Genomic DNA, 19910 nt, shown 5'->3' on the forward strand with positions numbered 1-19910 from the left:
TTCCTCAGCTGGAGTCCTGGCAGGTATCATAAGCAAAGATGATGGGTTTGTGCATTCTTCATTCTCAGTGTACTTATCATCATGAACTCCATTTGCACACTGCAATCTATTTATTCTCCTGCAACAGAACAGAGCTTGAAATTATTTTTTTAAAGGGAAAAAAACTCCCAAACCTCAGAAAAATATTACATCTTTTCATCCTATCTTCCATTACCTACAAAAGTTTCTGTTGACCATAATTACCTGAATATACACCCTGTACAGACAAATTTAAGAGTTCCTGTGTATATGGAACTGACATGCCTATGTAAGTTTGCATATTTGCAGATATTTCTCACCTACAGATATGTAGACAAACATCTTTAAGCAGAAAACTATCTACACATGTCTCACTTAACTCTCTGTGCCCATACCCAAAAAACCAAAAACTGTATGTTCAAATAATTTTATCTTTCAAATCTGTCATTAGGTCAAATTGAAAGAGGAAAGTGGCCAATATGTCAAAAAGAAAAAAAACCTGCATAATATTTTCATTGGCCTTTTCATTGTTTTTGGAGAGCTTCTGAATAACACACTATGTAAGAGACAGCTACCAATGGTATTTTATTTCTCTGAAATAAAAAGCCAATTTCAAGGGTAGCAACAACTCTGTCCAGCAAAATAATTTACCATCACGAGCTGTTTCTGTTTTTAGACTTTGTTTTCCTTAAGCAATAAGTAAGCACAGATTTTAATTTCTCAAGCATTAAGAAAATTCTTCATCTCAAAGCCTACATTCACCCTGTCTGGGAAAGAACACATACTTTTTTCCAAAGCAACATCATTATTGATTGCACTGTAACAACCAGCAACTGCATTACACCTCACATCTCTGGGTTCTGGCCACTCACCCCTTCTACCAGCAATTCCTTGGAGAAAACCAATGACAACAAAGGAAAGCAAAGCCTGCAGATTTTAAACCAGGTGGTGACTTGTACCAAAACATAAACAAAACCACCCCAAAACCCAAAGAGCTATTTGTGATGTTTCTGTTTGTCCTGCTTCTTGGGATATTCTAAAAGGACTGGAACCCTCAGCAGCCAACAGCCACATTTAGCCTTCTATGTCACCCTCCTGTGAGTCGTGGTGCATTTTTCCCCCACTATGCCAGTAGCCATAAATAGATGTGGGAATCCAAAAATATGAAATTAGTTTTGTGGCATTTGTTTTCTTTACTTAAAAAGGGATGATGGCTGAAAGAAAAAAAGAAAAAAATCACATCATACAGTGAAATACATTTAATTACATTTAGAATTCTCTAGGGAAAAGAAAGATCTGAGCAAATTCACCATTTGAAATGAAACCCAAAGTTTTACAGCACAACAAAATAAAAACACACAGAAATACAAAACTTTCCCAAAGTCAAAGCACAGGATGTATGTTTACTTTATGCAGGAGCAATCATTTTACACAACAGACATTACTGTCATGTCTGATTAGTAGATATCACAGCATGGCAGTCCAGATCCCAGCTACAAAGTACTATGGGGAACAAAATACATGAGAAGTTTCTTCTCCTACATGTCCAGAAACATAAAAATTACTCTAAGCTACACCACAGCAGTTCCCTTGTTGCCCTACCTGGCCCATTTGTGTTGATAAAAACTATCTTTTGCAATCACATCTAGATAACCACTGCTAATGACTCACAGAAGCACATTAGTAAAGTGGGATTTATGCCATCTTTTTTTTCAGTCAAGATAATTAAAATTATTTGGCAGTACTGCAAACACAATTCAGCATCTCTGGCACTGTTTAGAAAACTGTGATCACAGCTTCACATGTATTAAGACAGGTGGTCATCTGCAAAATTTCATGCTGATGCATCCAAAGAACAGATATCCAGCCAGCCATTTGAACTATGGGTAAAAAGGATGGGTGGGAAAAGAAGATAAGATCCAACAGGGTATGATTAAGCAAATACCCTGTTTCTGAGAGGATAAAATTCCAGCATTAAAAATAGACACTGTGTAATGCCATCTCAAGTGTTGCCTTTTACATTAACAACAGATTAAAAACTAAGACTTCAACAAAAATATAGAAGACAACTGATTTTGATACAAAAATACCTTCTTCCAATTATAATTATTATATAAAAATAATCATTTAAATATGTTATCAAACTGCAACAGTGTTTCTCCCTCATCCTCCTCTCTCCTTTTAACGTTGCCTGAAATCAGCTCTCCAATGACAGCAGCAAATCCACTTTGCTTCAGGCATTCTTCTGGCACCAAGAAATGGAAGCAGGGTATCAAGTTAATTAGGAGCATGATATTAAAAGCTGTGTTATCAGCAAATGGAAGGTGCAGACAGCAGCAGATTTTCTGTGACTCTTTGTGAGAGAACTTGTCTCCACTTCCATCTGAAAGTCAACATCCAGTGCTCTGGATATGGAAATTCAGTTAAAGCCTGGAGGTCCAACAGCAAGAGATTTCAGATTCCAGCAGTTATAATAGAGAATTCCATCTCCAACAGGTAGACTGCTGCTGCTACATGGGGCTATGCCTTCATCTGTAAAATTTTCACACAGTTCTTAGCAAATTCTTTCCAGAGGAACAATAGGCCAGTCAGTCTGACAGTGCAAACAAATGACAGTATCTTATTTCCAAAGCCTTCCAATGTGTTGCATGTCCATGTCATCACTCACCATCATGTTTTCTAGTAAGAACCATCTTCATGGAGACATCACAGAGCTCCCACTCCAGCTTAATGCCCGTCCTGTTCAGAAAGGAGACTGCTTCCCTACTACTCATCTTACCTCATTTACTCATTATGTCTGTCATTTCAAGGATTTCCCCACTGATCATTACTGCCAGGAACACCCCTCTTGAGCCTGAACTCTGCCTTCATTTCCACCCCTGCTAGAACCCAATGCTGAGTGTTGCAGAGGAATTCAGTATCTGATAAATGCAATGTCATACACACTCATCAGTACCAAAATATCACTTTCAAGTGTGAATACCACAGGAGGTCTCTGGGAAGGGACTTTTTTTAGCATTTCAACCACACAGACACAGAGTAACAGGTCTAAACAGCATATGGTGGAGTTTCTTTGTGTAAAAATCAGATAGAAAAGAGCAGAATGTGCCTGAAAGGTAACATGGAAAATGGCTTTAGCTGGGCTGCCAGAAGAAGACAAGAGTTATCAACCGTTCTGGTATTTGGGTAAATATAAGCACATTCTATATACACATAGAGGTGCAGTTCCTTTTTCTCCCAGAAAACTTCACTAAATCTTATTGAAGCATATTCAAAGGAATTCCCAAAAACATGTAAAACAACCCAACAAAACTATGCAATGTAGGAAGGAAACATGTGGTTTTATCTTCATTTTCAACCTATGCACCCATGACCTTATTCACAGTGCCTGCTCTCAGCTGTATTCAACACACAGCTGTATTCAATACACAGATGTACTCAATACACAGATGTATTCAATACATCTTTAAGGAGAAAACCAGGTCTACACCCAGATTATTTCCAGCCACACACAACACAACAGGAGAGCAGAAATATATCCTGTACTATTCTATCATCCTCCACTCTTGTCAGCAAACAATAATCTCAGATAAATGCAAGACTCTATTAGAAAGCACCTCCACTAAACAAAGCAAACTAAAAAAAAAAGAAAGCTTTTCTCTGAGCTACCCACTTGCCCACTGCATTTAAACACTGTTAACCAACACACACACCCATTCACCTTGTAAAAGGGTACAAGAGCTGTTCAAAGGCAAACAGGGAGGGAGGTGATGGGATGGGGAAGGGGACTGACTTCCATTTGCCACCTTGGGAAGGTTTAGCCTTTGGAAGGTCAGCAAGCAGCTCTTCAGAGACAGAGGCTGACTAGAACCACCTCTCATGCTGCCCAGCCCCCAGGAGGATAGAATGATTATTTCCTGTGGGATGTTACTCAACTTTGGTTCAGTAGGAAACAAAAAACCCTTTATATCCCACATGCCATGGGACTCAGAGCTACCTGACAGGAAGGATTACAAGCCAACATTTTAGTAATGCATCAAACTCCCAGCTTCAACACAAACTTCCAGCCACAAGGGTTTCACCTTGCAAACAGCCTTACAAAGCACCCTGTCAGAAGCAAAAAGCTGTTCATTTAGACCAAAAGAGTCTAAAGTGGTATGTATCTTGCAGCTAATGGAAGCAGCAAAGATGAGATCCAGAATTTGATGTCAATGTCTCATTGAAGACACAGTTAACTATCAACCATAGCTTTATTTTTTAGTCATCTTTCTTCCTCTCTGGAAATTAATTACATTTGCATACTTCCTTCTACCCACCAGGTAGCCATTAAAGAAGTTTTCATATTAGTAATCACTATCACTAAAATCAAAGTAGCTGAGAATATTTTTGGATAACCATGTAAACTGAAATATTATTTTTATATGCATCAGCTAAAATTAATGATTTTCTTTGATTTAGGTATCTATAGTAGTCAGCATGAGAACCTCATGCTTCACTTCTAAGTTTTCTTTCTTCCTTTTATACTTCAGTGCGCTAGTTTTGAAAGTAGAACAAATTCTTATAATTTAAAAATTCTACACAGCCTCTGTACTGGACCTTCTAATTTGCAAAGTACCTTGAAGTACTGAAATAAACCACATTTCAGTATTTTTAAAATTTATCATGCAGAGAACTGCTTCTCCTTTCATTTTCTTTCTGAGAAATGCAGTTCTCCCAGCTTCTAAACTTTTGTGTGCTTTCACTTTCTGACTGCTAATTCTGTTAATTCCTAGTACCAAAATTCTCTCATAGCTCTCCTTCCTTTATTTTTCTTTTTTTAATCTTTTTAGAGGGTTGTTTTGGTGATTTTTTTTTTTTTTGGCTTTTTCAAGTCTTCCTTCTTGCAGCTCTTTATGTTCTCCTGATCTTCAATCACAATTCTAGAGTGTCTTCCATTACCTCCTTCCCAGCAATATCATCAAAATGACAGATAAACGATATTTTCCCTATATTATCCATAAACTAACATCAAGGTCTTTTAAAGTCTGTGAGCCTAGAACTCTTATATAATCCTGCCAAAGTTTCACAGGCAGACCATGCCTCTCAACTTCTGCTCTGCAAGTACCCTTTCTGTTCTGGCATATATCTCTTGCCACCTTCACAGCTTCCCTGTTTCAACTGATCCAAATTCTTGTCTAATCCCAATGTGGAATCATAACTGTAGCAATGACAAAAAAGGGGTCATTGAAAAAAAAAAATCCCATTTTCCTTCTACTTATAGAAGTAACACTTTTCCCTTCTACTTACAGAAGCAACACTTTTATTTGCTTTTTTTTATTCCCAAGCTCTTGCAACATTTTAGGTAAACTGAAGCTCTCCTCCTTCCAGAGCCGCATAATATTACCCTCCCTAGAGGAATGTATCAAGGGCTCTCTAACCAGAATGCTAAACAAACAAACACACAAACAAAAAAGAGCAAGAAAATAGATGGATTTTTAGCACTTCTTGGTTCCTCCCATCCTCAGATCTCACAGTTTAAATTATAGCAGCTGTTCACAATCTCTAATTTATAAATCTCAGCAGCAGGTCTCAGATGGGAAGCATCAGACCAAGGGGAGCATGGCACTGCCACAACATTGGTCCCTCCCCATAATTTTCCTTGGCACCACCCAAGTGCTGGGAACCTTGGCCTCAGCAAAAGGCTGCATTTACTGCTCCACTTAGGGTTAGGGTTACCTTAGGGTTATGGCTGAGAAAACCACAAAGCCCACAGCTCCAGGAACACTGGAATTACAAAAGGCATGCCAAGTGGAGCTCTCCATTAAAAATAGTAAAATAGCATGCTGTGTGTCACCTGAAATTCTGCTGTTCCTGAAACTCCTCTTGGCTGACTGTATTTTGCTGTGTTTTCTTTTTATAGATTGTACAATCTTCTGGTCATAAAAGATTGCTTGCTCCCAGCTTGAAAGCCTCTTGGGAACACAGAACTCTAGCCTGCCATTCATATATTAAGTACAGAACATTTCAAAACACCATGACACAGCAATAAAAGTGAGAACTTGAGACAGAATTAACAAGGCTTTTTTCTATATCTCTCTCTAGATCAAGTGAAGCTCTAAATCCATAGCTCATGCTGGATGTCTGTGTCACTAGCAGTGCTAGCTACCACAGCCACTAGTTTTTCTGACAGAAATACAGTTCTTACTGATACTTCTTGGAAAGGGTAATTCCACTAAAATATAGACTAGGTCAAACTAACAGGAACATATATTCTTGGGTAATCTGTTCTTGCCAAAAGAAACATATTGTAGAAAAGATTCAATCAGAGCATATGTAGTTTTCTCAAGTCTTACAAACTTTGTAAGATAAAGTGTGTCTATTACTAGAAATGAAACACTCTAAGTAATGCTGACAACTTAGATGGAAGGAACCATACATTTTGCATTATTGCTCAACAAATGCTTCCTTCAAGGTTGTTTGAGAAAAGGTACATTGCTTGGGAAGAGAAAGGGTTTTGCTAGACATCAAAGCAAAGGTGCACTTCAACATTTCCACTATTCTTACCTAAAGGGGAAGAGAAGGAAATTCTCTGTTTACAGTGAAAGCAGTTCCTCCTTAACACAAGATTTCCCCATTTTTCTAATGGCCAAGTCACTTAAATGCCATCACTAGTCCCACACTATTTTAAAAACCTCTGATATGCAATTGCATGTCAAACATTACACTGCCATGCCACTGAACAACAGCTGGGAAACACAGGCTCCCATGAAGTGAATGAACAGTTTGTAAAGCACTTTCTAATTGTTAAGCACAAGAGGAGCAAGGAGAAGGTGGGACCAGTAGCATCTGAGCCTGTTACTATGCCTGCTCAACACCACTTCTTAAAACTCTTCTTTTCACTTGCTTACATTTTCCCAAAGTGTGTGCCCAGAAATTTTTCATGCTGAGTGTTTGTCTCAGACTGGTTTTTAAACAATCATCAGTTTAACAATCATCAGTTTCAGCTCAAACAGTTCAGTTGCTACCAAGAGTAAAGTCTAAAGAAAAAACATTTTGCTTAACATGAAAAGAAAGCAAAAACAATCAACTGTAAGTATTTCCTTTCTATTGTAATCCTTTAAAAAGTCACAGTAAACACAGATCCAGTAGAGGTTAATTCACAACTAAAATCTCCAAAGATGCCAAAAGAATGAGTATTTTTGATTTCCACAGGTATTATAGTTGCACATCCAGTGCCTTACAGCCACCCCAAGGGGTTCAGAAGACAGTTCCTTATAATAATCATTCAACATTTGGCTAAATATTGAACTTGGCCAACAGGACCTGTATTTCTACAACAAGCCTTGAGGGATAAGAAAGAAATATCAAATTTGAAAACACAGGTAAAAATGGCCAAACCAAAGGAGCAGAAAAAGTAACTGTAGAGCAATACTGGCAAGTTGTCAGAAGACCAGAACTGATGTTTGGAGCCAGAAATAAAGCCAGAAACAACTTGGCTGAGAGGAAACTTTGCAGTAAAGAGCTGGGATATTGCCAAAAATGGGCAGACCAAAGAGATGGGATAAGTAGCATAAGGAGAATAACCAAAGGGAGCAGTCTATACTAGTGCAAGGAGGCTGGAAACCATCTCTGAGAATGGGAGAGATACTGGACACAGATTTCCAGGCAGCCAGCTTCTGCAGAAAGAATAAAGAACCAACTAGCTTGGGTGTCCAAATCAAGACACTCACGATTCAACATTGGAAATATACAGACTTTTACACAATATAAGTAATAGATGGGAGGGCTTAGATGTTCTATGAAACTGAAACCAGATCTTAAATCAGGCACACAAAATCTGAGAAATATTGTACTAAACAATGGCAAAAGGAAAATGTTCAGACTTGCCTTGCACCACACAGAAACTCTGAGGAGTGGTAGGGTTGTGTCACAGGCCTCTGTAAGGATGCAGCTCTCAATTAAAAAAACAATTTTGTCCTCCTCTTCCTTTAATCTCTTGCTTTGAAGGCTGTACAACTTCCAATTTCTGCAACAAATAAAGCTGTTACACTCACTGATAGTCACAGTGAGTTCATCTCCATCAGAACAGTTCATCCCCAGATTAGGCCCCTCCTGTGCACTAAACACAACAAGAGAAAAGTAGATCATCTAACTAAAGATTTAGCATAATTGGAATCCACAAGGCTAAACTGTGGCTACATAGATTGCTCTTTCAAGACAGCTCTTTTGACAGCAGTGTGGGTCATTTGCAGTTTAAAATGTTCTATTCATGCCTCTGAACTGTCATGTTTATATGGAGCAGCCTTGCTTTCCATTATGGCAGGGAACCAGTTCCAAACAGCTCTCTCAGTCTCAGAAATAATGATGGGTGGTCCACCCACACTTTGGGAGTAGAAGTTATGATCCCTGCAAAACCTTGAAGTTATGATCCCTGCAAAACCTCGAGGACCATGTTCATCCATGCTCACAGAAATATGTGACTGGACAACAAAGCAAGTTTGTGAGTCTGCAGGGAGTTAAATGTCACAGGCTAAAAGCTTCCAGCTTCTAGCTGTGACACCATCTTTTAAACATACATATATATAAAAATATATATAAGGCTTTTCTACCAAAATTATCAGCTACTGGCATCAGAATAATTGTTGCTGTAATTGTCTGTGTGATACCGTACAATTCTGAACTTTAAAAAGTGACTCATAAAACCTGGAAGGGATAAGATAGCCATGAGATAATTCTCTTGTGCAGATAATGCTCTACAGACTTCTGGACTTGGACAGGAAGACTTATGCCAGATTTTACATTTTATGTGTAGCATCTTCTACAAGACAACATGTGAGAACCTTTTAAAAAAGAAATTATACAATGTACACTAACTTTTAATATTTACAGAACTGTTATCAGAATTAACAGTGCACTAGCATTTAGCGCTTTCTGGTAAAAAATATAACAGAAAAATGGCACTAAGAGCTTGGCAAGTAGCTCTGGTGACTGAACATATTACCACACTTCTGTTCAAGTTTACAGCCTCCCAAGCAAAGTCAATGGACCAGATCTTGTGAACACTCTTCAGAAATGTCAAGCCAACATTTTAAATCAAGCCACTGAACTTTGTACTAAAGCTGCTGAAGCGTAGGGACACACTTCATTCCACCTGCCCTGCTGTGGGAGGCAGTAGTTTCCAGCCTAATGAATGTAAAAAGTAGCTACATGATCAAAAGAATTGTTACTGGCAAGACAAAATGTAGGTGGGCAAGGGGGAAAACTAAAAAAATTTAAATCTTTAGACATTTTTAGAGATCAATAGCTACTCTATTCAGCACAACACAAACACCACCCGCACTCCCAGGTTGGTTTTTGCAAGAGCACTGTGAAAAACTAGAGGCATAGCAAACTATGAAAAATTATTCTCTTAACACTGGTCATCACAGAGAAAATGTAGAGAAAGAGCTGGAAAAAGAACAGAAGAGACTCCAAGCAGGCCAAGTATTTTTAAAATACCTGATACAAAGCCATTTCATTCTGAAGTCTTATTATAACTCTTACAGACTGGACAATCATTTAAAAATTCTTCTTAAGTTTGAATCCAAGCTTCAGACTGCCAAGGGTTAGGAATTGAACCAAACACAAACAGGAATTATAGAAAGATCCAATGCCTAACCTTAGCAGTAAACCCAGCACTGCATTTCAAAACAAGATATTTAACAACAGAGAATGAGTGGAAAAACAAATTCTCATCAAATCTCTGTGTCTCCACTCTCAGCTGTAATTTCCACCTCGGAGACTTGTTCTACTCAGGGCAAGGAGAAAATCCAGGTATCAAATTCCTTCTAATCACATTTCATTTTGCTGGAAGGAAGTTAGAGAAAACTCAGTGATACAACAGGGTAGAGCCAGGTAAAACAGTTTTTCAAGCACAGAGTTAATCTGGGCTGCTCAGGCCTTGCATAAAAGGTGGGAACTGAGCATGTGCAGAGGCATTCCCAGGAACTGGCTATAGTTGCAGGATTCTGCACAGTTTGCAACATTGCAGTGAGGTACCTTAACTATAAACTGTCCCAAGGAATTGAAGTGTGCTGTTTCCAAAGATTTGCAACATCTGTACATACATGCTTCCTATAATTAGTCATACTGTGGGAAGAATAGTTATTCTTCTAAAAGTTTAGATGCATGGTAACACATATTATTTTGTTAAGGAAGATTAAAATACCTGTGCTTGTGAGAGCTGATGACCCCAACAGCTCTAAAACATCTTACCTAGCAATGGGAGTTAGCAGCACACAAGCCTTGTAGCAGGCCTCAGTCTGCTGGTTCTCACTCGCAGTGGCACAGCCCCACTTGCTTCCCATATGCTCAGATTCAGGATGCATTTGCCAGGGAAGCCCTGCCATAAAGCCCAGCCCCTGCTGTTGCATCCTCCCCAAGCACACCCCAGCTAGAGCTAGAGGTTTGGGATATGTCCAGATTTTTTTCAGAAATTACAGCTCCAAAGTGCTCCACTGGAAAATGCTACAAAACCTTGATGAGAAAGATACTGGATAAATTTTTCCTATCTCTATTTGTCCTCCTTCCTGTCTTCCTGTACTGTCTTATCCTCTACACTCATTTCCCTTCACATCCCTCCTCTATATCCCCACTCCTTTTCTCCTATGCTATTCCCTTTCACCTCACTTGGTTACCTCCTTCACAGGGAGTTAATCTGCTCTGTCTGCAGCAAACTGGAAGAACAGAGCTGTATTTAGAGAGAAGCAACTCATACACAACAGGCTTCTCTGTCAGCACACCACAGCAGCAGATGCACAAACAAGATGCAGGCATTTGTGAGATATACAAGAACATTGAAGGGCACAAGTGGGCCAGGTCTAAATGTAACAGCTCAAGAATGTCAATGTTTTTCTGAAAATAGCATGCTGGTTTCATACAAGGTCTTAGCAGTATCTCACTGCTGTACATGATGAGTACTTTCAGTGAATACTGACACACATTTACAAACCTCTGTTGCAGAGAAATCCTTGGTCACATTCTACAAGCTGGACAGAAAGACTCCCTCACCTAAGGTCAAGATCTCAACTTGCCTGGAAATTTGGGGAAAAACTACATTACTCTCTCATATATCATCAAGATGGTTTTAGCTAAGTTAGGATGTACCTTGGTACTTCAATTTCCCAGTTCACTATTTATTGCATATTTGGTTAAATAATCATAAATTCAAGAATTTTACACTCAATGGAAGTCCAGAAACAGTCCTCTAGCTGAGTGAACATACTTTACTGAAAGCTTCAAATACTGTTTTCAGGAAATGCTATCATATTTCTGTAGTACTGGCACCTGCCTTTTCTCTGTAAGAGACCAAAGTGGCTCTTTGGATTGATTGATGTGCTGACAGAACAATGTCCATCTGTGTTGGCTCAGGCAACATCATTAACTTTATGGTACAGGGAAAAAAGAGCAGTAATTGCCAGGAAAGCCTGGAGTGTTTGCCTTATCTCCTGGATACCTCCCTCACCGTGTACAACACAAACCACAAAGAATATGGCCCTACCACTCCCCTGTGCAGTCAAGACACACACCCTCCTCTCAGTCATGCCCTGAATTGACAATGTTCCTGACATTTCTGTACTTCAATTGATTTGCTCCTCATTGTCAACCTGCTTTGTCTTGATTGTGGCATGGCTTTGCCTCAGGTGCCACCAGCCTGTGGTGACACTGCCCACAGCAAGCAAAGCACTGCAGAGAACAGAACGCGGGAAGCAAAGGAAGGAAGGCAGCAGTAGCAGGAGGTGCCTGTGAAGTAGAAAAGGGAAATGCTTCCTTCTATCTGAGAGTCAGAAGAATCAACTTCATCTGTAGGAAAGAGTTTATGGTATTAGATAAAGCAGCAATAGGTGTGATTTAACTACTTTTGAGGCTGTGCCTATCTGCCTGATAGATGTGCATGAAATAGATACACCCTAAAGCTTTCTTCTTTCAAGGTCAACAACATTTTCAACAACAATGTTTCTGCAAAGGATGTCTGTTTGAGATTTAGGTAGATAATCCAACAATGGAGAGGAAATTCAGTTTACCAGACAAGAAACAGGAAGGGAAGTGGCAAGCAGAAGCAAAGAACGTGTAAGACAGAGCTCTGAGCTGTGCTGCCTGTATTATTTGATCTCCCATCTCTCTTCAAACACAACAGGTAGAGGTTTCAAATTCCATGTCCAAGCAAGGCAATTGCTCTTCATATCCAGTCAAGAAATGGGGTTTTTTTTCCAACAGAGATATCTACAAAGAGGGTCCTAAAGGTATTATATTCTAACAGTGCATCTTACACACAAGCAACTGGGCAATTAAAATTTGCTGTAGCAGAGCACAGCCCAGAAGCCTGAATTAAATCTTAACAAGAAAACAAGAACTGAAAGGGGATCCTTGGCCTTCTCATTTTCCTTCCTAATTCTAGTTAAATAATACAGAGACTAAGGAACCAGAACATATAGGAAACAAAGCAGTCATTTCTCCTAGCAGTCAGTTCACAGGGAGAACCTCCATTTAATACAGCATCTGTACAAACAGACTGAACTAGTACAGGTCTAAGAGATGATTAATGACATCCAACACTCAATAGATCTGAGACCTTAAGACTGAAAATTCTGCTACCTGAGAAGGGGTACAGCCTTCAGTCTCAACTGACAGCAAATTAGACAGGTGTAAAATAAGCAGGTTTCTGCAGAGGTGTCATCACTGTCTTCAGTAAGGGAGCCCAACACCCTCTATAGATCACATGGTTCTTTTGCCACACTTTGGCAGGGTTCTTTGTTTCTCCATGGCTCCCTGCAAGATACCACCCACTACAGATTAAGTTAAAATTAGTTCATTAAAAATAAATTAAATCAGAAGCAAATGTATCTAGCAAAATACATACAGCCTGGATACAGATACTTGAAAGCAGCACTGAAATAATGATTTGCTATCAACTTAGTACTGCAGCAGGGAACAGTGAGTAAAAGAGGTCACATCCAACTCAAAGTTTGAAAGTGCCAGAACTTCTAAATTTAAGAACACTAAATGTCAAATTCCTGCCAAAAATACATATGCACCCCCCGCCATTTGCTCCCACCTAACATTTGCATAAGAGAGTCAGAGATACTTGTGAAAAAATTGGCAAGATATTGCATTCTCTGAGTTCCTAGAAGCAAGGCAGTCCACTGAATTAAGATCTTCAGAAGCAGGAAGAAAAACTTAATAAGCTTTTAATTAAGAGCTTTTGTTAAAAGCATTAGCAAACAGTAGTTCTGCAGTGGGAAACTGCAAAGTAATCTTGTTTTCAGCACAACAGGGTTTTCTAGAGTTTGAGGGCAGAGACAAAGATGAGTCTCTGCCTCTGTTGCTTAAGTAACCCAGCAAGACCCTCCCAGCTGGGTCTCTACCGCCAGCCGAGACAGCTCAACAGCAGAGGCTTCTGCAGAAGGCTGATACCGGCCTGCGGATGGAGAGCTTCTGTCAACACCGTGCTGGACCACGCAGGCAAAATCCCCTCTAGTGTCTCTGCAGTCCAAAGTGGGCTCTGATCAGCACATATTGACTTTACTCATGGTATGGGGGTACCTATGCCACTGGGCTAAAGCCTCAAGTTCATTCTTAGCGCTGCTCCGCGAAACCCACATAAGACAGATGATGGTGCATCAGTACTGCAAAGGCATTTCTACCATATTTCACAACCATATTCCAGCTCAATAAACAGGCAAAAATCTGAAATATGCACCAAATTAAACACACAATCTTCTTCCTTTTAAGGCTTCTCAACATGGGAAAGGCATCGTGAACCCCGGCTTGTAATAAATTTGGGGCGGTTAAACATCATCCCTGTGTCTCGCTCCCGCGTCCCCCGGAGGCGGCGGCTGTTTACGCGCTGTCCCTTCCACACACGCCGTTTCCGCGCCCCGCCGCAGCCCGGCACGACTCGGGACCGAGGGCCGAGCGCGCACGGACAGAGCCGGCAGCGCTGCCCGTGACAGCGCCGGCGGCCGAACCGGGCGGGCAGGGCCTCCCCAAGATGGGGGCTCGGCCGTGCCCGCCCGGCGCGGGGCCGCCTCCCGCCGCAGCCGCGCGACCCCTCCGCGCTGGGCGCCCGGCCCGCGCCCTCTCCCGCTGCCCCCCGCTCCGCGGCCGGCGCCCATCGCTCACCTCCGCAGCCGCGGCTCGCCGGGCACCGCCCCGCGGCAGCCTCCGGCCCCGCGCCCCCAGCGGCTCCGGCGCCCGCCCGCTCTGACGGCGCCGGGAGCGGCGGCCCCGCCCCGGCCCTGGCCCGGCCCCCTGCGGCCTCAGCCGGGCCGGCATCGCCCGCCCGTCCGCCCGCGCTGGAAGGGGAGCGCTTCGGGCTGCCCCCGCCGGCTCCGGAGGATCCAAAAATATAGAAACTAGGATTCTCTTGTATCTTCATCTGCAGTTAAGCACCGGAGACAGAAGAAATTCTTCCTAATGTCCAAACTAAATGTCCCCATGCCCAGCCTATCACTACGTCCTTTTGTCCTGTCGCTGGTTGCCTGAGGGTAGAGGCGGACCCCCACTCAGCTACAGCCTCCTTTCAGGCGGCTGTAGGGAGCACTGAGCTCACCCCGGAGTCCCCTTTTCTCCAGGCTAAACAGCCCCAGCTCCTTCAGCTGCTCCTCACAGGACTTGTGCTCCACACACACCCTTCACCAGCCCCACTGCCCTTCTCTGGACATGCTCCAGCACATCATTGTTTTTCTTGAATTGAGGGGCCCAAACTGGACACAGCACTCAAGTGTGACCTCACCTGTGTGGAGTACAAGGGAAGAATTACTTCCCTAGTCTTGCTGCTCACACTGATATATTTTACCATGTTCCATCCATCCATCCATCCATCCATCCATCCATCCATCCATCCATCCATCCATCCATCCATCCATCCATCCATCCATCCATCCATCCATCCATCCTTCTCCACACCTGAAGTTGTTTGATAGCTGCCTCACTCACATGCATGTGGTGAAATTGCTGCGTAGCTGGAGGCTGGGTTCCATTTCTTAACGAATTTCTGTACCCCACTATTATCAATGAGGGATTTATAGTGCTCAGGTAACATTAAGAGTCATTTGAAAGAATGTAGGAAGAGGTCAAAATCCAGCTCTGGCACATTCTGTTATTTTTACATGGTGCACAAAAGCCAAGGAGAACACAGGTTACTAACAAGTTACCTTTTGGGAACTCCCAGGAGAGAGGTGAGGGGGAAAGACTGAAGTGGGGAATCAGTGAGACACAGACACACTTGTCTGTGCAGAGGACTGCTGCCAAGAACCAGCTGAGCCAGTCCCAACACTGCTCTAGTGTAAGAATTTTAATTTGCCTGCTGCAGTTCCCTCATGCTGGAAGCTGCCAGCTGAAGTCCCCAGTATAATCTGAACTGGGATAGAGAAGCCAGGAGGGACAGATTGAATTTTTAATTTTTCTTTCTGCATGTCATTGGTGAAATGCCATGAAGGACTCCCTGCTTCAAAACCACACAGAATTTATAGAGAGGAGCTGTTTATAATGCATAGTCAAACATGCATAATTTTTCACATTTACCTTTGCCCATCATTTCGCATAAAGCTAATGAACCCTGACACATTTTTTAGCAAAGAGACAGAAAATAAGAGTTCTTCTGCATACCATGCAAACTTAAAGACATCCTTGCATAAAAATATTACATATACTTGGTGAAAACAAGCTGGAAAGCAAGTAGATCTTGTCACTAGCACCTTTCAAATTAAATACAAATCCTGACAAAAAAAATAAATCAAGAGTTTATTTACAGCTGATGACATTATTAATCATCATCAACCTAAGTACTGCCTTTGTAAACAGCAGACTTGGACAGCTCCCCACCAAGGATTCTGGAAGAACAATGTTTACTATTGATATTCATTTAGTATTTGATTTTGTTCATTTGATACTATTGATATTCATTTAGTATTATGGAATCAAAACAGCACTAAAACCCAAGGGACCAGAAGGGCCTTACGTTGCACCAGTGTTGGAGGATGTGGAAAATCACCATGTTATTTGTGGGCAGAGCAGTCTGAATTACCCAGGGTAAAATACAAGAAAACCCAGCAGGGTAGGAATGGATATGCTTGAGAGGTTTTCTATTTACCTAATTTTTTGTAAGATTATGTTTTCCTAATCTATATGTAATAAAACCTCACAAATAGAGGGGAGTTGTATTTCAGTAGAGTACTTAGAGAGCTGCTCTGGGACCATTACCAACTATAAGATTATTTCACATTTTCTTCAAAGGTGTGTACATACATATAAACTCACTGCCAATTGTATTTGTGGACAACCCAACACCTGACAGTGCTGAAAAAAAGAACTGGGCCATCACAGAGAAGTTCTGGAACAGATGAAAAAGCATGCTGTTCAAAACTTCTATTCTTCAATGGCCACATCTCAGGTTATAAATCCAGGAAAAGAACAAAAAGCTACACCCTGGAAAAACAAGCCATACACTAGGAAAACATGAGAGTGAAAAACTACTGACTCAGAAAAAGGCATCAGGGTCGTAAGGGACAGGGAATTGAACACAAGACCTCAACTTAACACAGTGTATTAAGTGACAAAATGTGACACTCACATTGGAAGCACAATCAATAGTGTAAAAAGAAAGCAGGGGTTTTACCTGTACAGAGATCAATGAAAAAAATCAGTAATAGAGGTTTATCTCCTTCCTAAAATAAGATTGCAAATATTCCCCTGTGATGAGACTAAGGAAGACAGGTATAACACAAGTCACAAGTTTGGGAAGTCAACCCATGCATTTCATTGCATCTTCTTCCTTTCAATTTTTTAACTTCCAAATGCATTACAGCAGAAAACATAAGATACTACTAAACTCTTTGAAGAGCCATCTTCTCTTCTTCTCCCAGAAGTGAAAACTGAAGTCAAATTCTGACCATAAGACAGACATGCTCTTTCTACAGAGGGATTACTGGCTATTGAAATATTCTATCAAGAGAAAACAATCAGATTTTATGCCATTTTCAAGAGCTGATGCCTTTCTCTGGCATAAAAAGCTTCACAGAAGGTCAGACTAGAAGAAAGGTGACTCTTACTTTAATTACTAATATAAACAGGAAGGGACCTGAATGTCCAGTCTCAGCTGACAAAGGGCTTTGTGGAGTTTTTGCCTACATATGAGCAATACAAATTTTTACATATCCAATAATCAATCTCCTCAATGCACTATTTACTCTCATCTTCCTCAGCATGTCAACAATCCAATAACCTGCAACAGATTTCTTCCCACTCAGAATTCCAGAAATCATCCTGCTACGAACCTTAGTGAGGTAGAGCTGCTACAGAACCAAAGCTTGAGAAAACAGCTAATAAATACTAGACCTTTGTGACCTCAGAAAGACTTCAAAACTTTCCCCACCAAAAAAGCCTCAAAAGTTCCTGTCACAAATTGACTACGAAAAGTTCATATTCCTCTTCCTTGGAGTGGTAATGAAAGGAAACACAATACAATTTTACAGTAACACAATTTATCATTAGAAGTTATGAATTATGAGCCAATTTCTGCTTTGCTATTTTTCTATGCCTCCTTTCAAAGCAATAGTAGCAATATTGCAGATTTTTAAAATCCTGTTCTAGGTCACAGAGATTCACTTGTATCATTTCCTCTGTTACTAAAAAATCTTTATGGAAATTATTCCATTCTATTTCACTGCAGCCCATTAGCACCTACAGGTCAGCCAAAAAAGAATATTGCATCTGAAAGCCTCCATCAGGACACACCAACCTCAGCTTGACATTAAAATATATTTCCAGTGTTCAGCTACTAAAATACATTATTACTTGAAATATATCACCTTCTACTGACCTAATTAAGCAACTGTTAAAATGCTAACCTTTTTTATTCTTCCACTTTCAGTGTTCAAGAACATTATAAATGAATCTTCAGTAAATCCTGAAAATAAAGCATAGTTCACTTCAAGAGGCTGCTATGTTTACAGAATTTTCTCCATACAGACTGTCAACCAAGTAACTGTGAAGTGTGCAACTTACAGAAATAACCAGTTAATGATTTTCTGAAGATATCTGCAATAAAACCATGCCAGAGACAGAAAATTCAGCAGGCAGATTTGGAAAAAGAAAAATGAGAAAGCATCTTAAGGTTTCTGGTTATTATTCTGTCAACGACAACTTATGACTGGAATTAAGCTGTTGTGCTCTTCAGCTTTAGACAAGAAACATATTTACAATAAATACACATATTCTAAATGACCACATATCAAGGCAGTGTAAAATTCATCATGTTAACAAAGCTGCTACAGTTCTGTATTTGTAAATTTTCTAACCACAGGCTAGAACAACAGATATTGCTTACCACCTACATTCTGTGGCTGCATTTTTAGATGATGACTTCATTTAATGCTGCTCTTATGAGTAGAAGGTGTCAAGCTAGTTTGTTCCAGTCTTTCACTGAAAACATATAATTTTAAATGTTTTCTTTGAAAAAAAGCATCTCATCCAACCTGCTACTCTCCAGAAACTTGAAGAAGTGAAAAGAGACTGGAGAACCAATTCCTTGTGCCACAGTGAATTATGAAGCCTTTTATAATACAAATGCACCTAATCTGGGTGCAGAAAATATTTCAAAAGCAAGGATTTTATAAAGATACTTTGTCTTTCCTTCTGAGAAGCACATCTTACATACTAGATGTGTGATACTTTTTAAACACCAACTCTTCTCTCACTTTTCAAGTTATTTACAGGTGGGTCTTTGTTCAACAGACTCATATGCTTATCACTCTGTACTGACTTGAAAGAACAATTAACAGCGTAAAGAATTTTCAGAGTAAATGACCATAGCCTATTTTTTATCATCATAAACATGTGAGCAGTTCTGCAATATGTGCTTACAGCTCTGTAAATAGAACCATGTTTGCAGGATTGGACCACAGAGAGAACATTTAAATTGTTGAAACAGAATGTTGTAACACAGACAGGCCCTAACACTGACAGAGCCACAGGCTGAGATGTCAGTCTCAGCAGCATTTAGCACCCTCTGACTCTCCATCATGGAAAACAAATGAGAGGAACAAGAGCAGCAGTGAGGTCCTTGCAAACCCTGTTCTTTACTTATTCAACACAAATTATTAGCACTGCTTATATTTGGGATTCTGAAACTAGTATTAGCCTTTTGGCACCATGCCAACCATTGGTCCTCAACAACTCAATTTCACAGATCCACTCTTGCAGAATCTATCAAAGAACAGAAATATGCATTTGTTTTAGTAAAAGTCAGTAATGTAGCACAAGGCATAAACAAAAACAGCAATATATTGAAATAAAAACATTTTGTGCATTAGGGGAAAACCTGTAATCAAATGCATAGGACTTAGGGCATTAATGAAATGAATTATTTTTCTCAAAGGAGCATAAATATCTCTCAAGTAGGACAGTGCTCAAAGTCTCAAGACAATTATATAATTACTTATCTTTAGATAGAGTATTATGTTACACAATATTGGAATTGAATAAGTCTCTTGAGCAAATCAGTATTTTGATTCCTGTTACAGTATTTTCATACTGTCCTAGGTAGTTTAGTGAACCAATAGGAAGTTTTGACACTAACATTCTATTGGATCAAATAATACATGTGTTCTGTTAATTATTACATCCATAAATATCCTACAGATTTAATTTTAACACTTGATCTCCACTGGATCAAGCTGATTACTAGAAATAATTATGTGTCTGTCTATGATGTAGCAATGTTTCTGCTCCCTTCCAAAAGGAGTTGCTGCAGCACCAACAGGAGAGGCTTAGTGATTATGGCTGAGGAAGGAACAAAGATCACTTGAACAATCAACCTACAAACCCATGCATTAGGGCACACCATGAAAGAGTCCTTGATTACCAAACTCCCA

General features: G+C 40.3%; 1 protein-coding gene across 2 annotated transcripts in view; it reads right to left on the minus strand.

The window, feature by feature from the left end:
• The window catches only part of INPP4A (inositol polyphosphate-4-phosphatase type I A), a 110361-nt gene extending 96151 nt beyond the window's left edge, over positions 1 to 14210 (minus strand). Inside the window, exon 1 of one of the 2 annotated variants that reach the window (XM_063149746.1) lies at positions 14158 to 14210. The gene's annotated coding sequence lies outside the window, so the exon portion shown is untranslated. The remainder of the gene's footprint in view (positions 1 to 14157) is intronic. The other variant, XM_063149744.1, reaches the window with a different exon arrangement.
• Positions 14211 to 19910: the final 5700 nt, after the last annotated feature.

This window comes from Melospiza melodia, chromosome 2 (assembly GCF_035770615.1).
Source record: "Melospiza melodia melodia isolate bMelMel2 chromosome 2, bMelMel2.pri, whole genome shotgun sequence".
NCBI classification, from domain to species: Eukaryota; Metazoa; Chordata; class Aves; order Passeriformes; family Passerellidae; genus Melospiza; species Melospiza melodia.